The sequence below is a fragment of the Zingiber officinale genome, chromosome 4A, assembly GCF_018446385.1.
Source record: "Zingiber officinale cultivar Zhangliang chromosome 4A, Zo_v1.1, whole genome shotgun sequence".
In the NCBI taxonomy this organism is placed as follows: domain Eukaryota; kingdom Viridiplantae; phylum Streptophyta; class Magnoliopsida; order Zingiberales; family Zingiberaceae; genus Zingiber; species Zingiber officinale.
Genome location: NC_055992.1, coordinates 44,336,626 through 44,341,092, shown reverse-complemented (window position 1 = coordinate 44,341,092; position 4,467 = coordinate 44,336,626).

Genomic DNA, 4,467 nt, shown 5'->3' with positions numbered 1-4,467 from the left:
AATGGCACGGACTCCCAAGAAGATATGCTCAGTGGGGCAAGGGGTCACACTGCTTGGCCGAGTGGGGAAGCCGCTCGGCTTGGGTCCACCGCCCGACCACTTGGGCAATCCATTATTACAGTCACGTGGCTGAGTAGCTCTTTCCAGTCCGGTCAGACAGTCAATCCGGGCAGACGATCTCTTCTGCAGTCGCTGCGAACATGAGAACCTAGTGCCCTTCCTATATTGACGAAAGCGTAGAAAACTATCTTCCACTCGGTCGGAGAAGTCGTCCGACCAAAAGGACAAGCCGGCCGCTCGGCCACCAGAAGCTTATCCTTTGACTGTGACTGCCATGTCATGCCTACCTTTCTTGACTCTCACTTCCCTCGGGTGGACCCCCTTCATCACCGCATCGCTATTGAATCTAAGATTCAAGATGCCCAAATCAATAAACTTATACCTTGACCCATCGTATGTGAACCATCCACATAATAATTCATAACTCATTAACAACCTGTTAATGAAATGGATTAACAGATTTATATATTTAATCTATATCCAATATTTTAATTTTCTTCATTCATAGAATATTAGATCACTTAGGCTACGTTTAGTTGAGTGTAATGTAATCTTGTTTGTAATGTAATCAAATTTGTAATGTAATACAATGTAATCTTGATTACATTACTAAGTTTGGTAATGTAATGTATGTAAGCTTTGATTACAAGGATGATTACATTCTTTTGTTTGGTGTCCATTATTTTTTATAAGGAATGTAATTTTTATTATTATAAAATGATAAAAATATCCTACGACCTCTACCGACGGCCGCCGGAGCTTACGGCAACCAATGACCATCGTCGTTGGCCTCCTCCGCCGACGGCCGCCACCGACAATCGGCGACAGCGACGACAGAGGCGGTGGTGGGTAGCGGCGACAGTGGGCGGCGGCAACGGTGGACTAGGGGTATATTCGACATTTAAATTTTGGTTAAACGGTGACCTCGTAATGTAATCGGATTACATAGTATTTGCTTCGTAATCTAGATTACAAAATTTCACTACCTTTTGTAATCCAGATTATATTACATTACAAGTTTAAAATTAAACCAAACAAAATAATTAACCTTGTAATGTAATCCCTAATTAATTACAATGTAAATTATATCCTACCAAACGTAGCCTTAGGGTTTAATTTTTATAATGACAATTAATCGTTTGTTAATCAAGTGTATATTAGGGAGAAATGGATTTAATCGTTACTTCTAGCCAATGATTATAAGATAATACAATGAAAAACTTCTATATAACCTCTGGAAGCAAATAATCTCTTAAAAAAATCCCTAAAAGAGACCAAAAAAAAATTCTAACTCTACGTGGGAAAAGTGTCGTGTACGCGAGGGTTGTCTAGATTTTTTTTCACTTATTTTTTTCCTAGTAGATTTTAATCAGATATATTTCAATGGACATTCAAAGGAAAATGTTATAAAATATTAAGTAAATATTTATCGTGATTGTCCATTAGTGTTGGGTTTTTAATTTCAATTGGACACTTTTTTATCTTTTATTATATTATTATGTGGAAACTTTTAACTCTTCATGATTTTTTATTTTTCAAGTATTTTATCAAGCCTTTGTATATATAAATGTATATTGATAAAATATATATATATAAATTAAACATATCTTTTCATTGCTTATATTTTTCTATCTTAATTTTTTTTACTACTTGTTTTATAATAAAAAATAATAATTTTAATAAAATTTTAATTTTTAAAAATGTTAAAATTATTTTGACCATTATAGTTATTTCAAATACATTATCTACAATAATCTTTATTTTTTTAAAAAAATAAAAACTTAAAATTAAAAAATTTGTTAATTTTAAAATGGCCCCAAAAATTTTACTTTTAGGATTCATATCTTGACGATAATCCAATTGATTGGAGAAAAGATATTAAATAAATAAACCAACATAAAAATTATAATTGATTTAATGATCGTGTGCACTTCAAATTAGCGATTATCATGGCTACTTTGTTCTATCGCCTAATCTTCTTGGCGAATAGGTAGATCATTATTCATTACGAGGGTAGGACATGCCAACTATTACGAGGGGTATTGTATAAAGAAATCAAACTCAAGGTGTAAAATGATAATTCCAAAATTGTGAAGGGTATTTTAGAAAAGATGTGAAGTTTGAGGGTGAGTTATAAATGACATGTTCGTAAATATGTTTTGATGTTTGTATTCATTTAATTGTAAGAGAATATGTAAAATAAACAACTTTAATGCTAATGAACTTCTTCGTTAATCTGATATGTGAAAAAAATTATGAATAAATTTATTTATTAATTTATTTAAAATTTAATTACCAAAAGTAGTACAAATGAAAAAATTTCATGAATAATTTTATATTTGTTTATTCTTTTAAATCTAGTACTACTATATATTTAAAATAAAAAAATAATATAAATTTTATAAATAGATAAAAAATTTAACATAAATAGATTAAAAGTTTGAATATTGCTAATGAAATTATCCATAATAATATTCATGAGCTCCACTTAAATTTAATAAAAATTTTAATAAATAAGTTTGAACTAACTACATTATAAGTAAATAAATAACTTTGAATATATCCATGTACCTCGCCAGTTTGGCATACATCCAGCTGTCCATTTCCAATCTATGATGCGATCAAGCATTTCAAACTACTTCATTCATTCGTTGGAGTCGATGTTATTAAAATCATGAGTTGACTCTTAAATTCGTATAAAATCAATAAGTTTACTTATTAAAATCAAGTGAAATTGTGAAAAAAATCATGTATTAAATTAAAATCGGATCAAAATCGTAAATTCATATTTAAACTTATAAAAATATAATTTTTAAATAATTTTATCGATTTTATGTCGTTAATAAAAAAAATCATTTTGGACAAAACGATATCATTTTGGGATGATTTTAAATTTACAATTGTCTATGAATAATTTATATTAATTTATTATCTTGTGTTTTATTTACCTTCGGACTTAAGATTTAAACTTGAATTTATGTTTATGTTGTGTTTTAATGGTAAGTATTTAGTTGTTTAAAAGTTTAAAATTATGAGTAATTTATGATTATATGAATTAAAATGTTTTATATGTAGATTTATGTTATCATTTGGATTAAAATATTTAATGATCAATTAAAAAGAATATATCATGTTTCTTTTAAAATTGATTTAAAGTATGATGTAAAATCTTACAATTCGATTTTATGACTGCTCTAATAATTTTATCTAAACTCTCGATTTTGACAATACTGGTTGAGCTGTTAAACGAATCAATTTGTGGTGAGATAGGTCAATCTATGGTGGGTTAGCCATTTGACAGGGGTGGGACGAGATGATCCGTCATCTTGATGGATTGAAAAATTCTCAACCCAACCCAATCTAAGACGGATTGTGGGTTAGGCCGGTCAACTCACGGGTCGATCAAATTTTTTTAAACAAATAAAAAAAGTTTAATATCTTCAATATTTTATTTCGAAAAGATTCCATTGATCAAATATATCTAGAAATATATATTTTAAATATAAATAGACATAAATAATTACATATATTTGGTTAAAAAAATATTATTTTTATTTTAAAATTATAACAAATAAAATAATAAATTGACATAAAACTTAGTTTATATATATATTTCTCAACCTATAAATAATCCAAACCGGTCGCAAGCCGATCCATGTGGATCACGGGCTTAGACAGATCTCATGACAGGTTAGGATTGATAAAATTATAATTAATTTGTTTAAATTATTTAATAAGACAAGTTAATTGAATAGATCAATCCAAATTGATAGTTTTAATTATAGTGGTAAAAAAAATGAAGTCTTATCCGTTTCTCAGACAATCCCATATACTGTAAAAAGGATAAATCCATGACTTATGACTTATTTAATCTTAGCATGTTCCTAAACTGGAGATACGAAATAACAAAATAATATTCATATTTATCAAAAATTGAACCTTCATTCTCTTCTCTGATAACAACCTGCTCTAGTATTAAGTGCACCCATTTTTTTCCCCAATTTTGGTGTAGCAATGAAATATCTAGATTATCACTTAGGTGTTTATAGTTCTGAGTCTCAATTATAGTAAATTTATAAATTTTTTTTTCTAAATAGGGTACGTAATTAAAAGATATTAGACTCTTGGATTGTCTATAACGAGCGCTTCCCGATTTACTTTGATGATAAATAAAAAATTTTCATGGACCGAAACGATCACCCTATGCTCGAAAAAAGTGCACCCATAGGGCACTTTCTCCATGTTGACTCTAGACTATAGGATGAGGTAACGAAGACATTGAGTAAACGTATTATCTTTTAGTACCAAATGCACCCATAAGGCAAAATAAAATGAGAACTAATTCCGCTACACCTGGCAGAATAAACCTTTTAATTGTAAAAAGGCTCACTGGAAAATGATTCATGT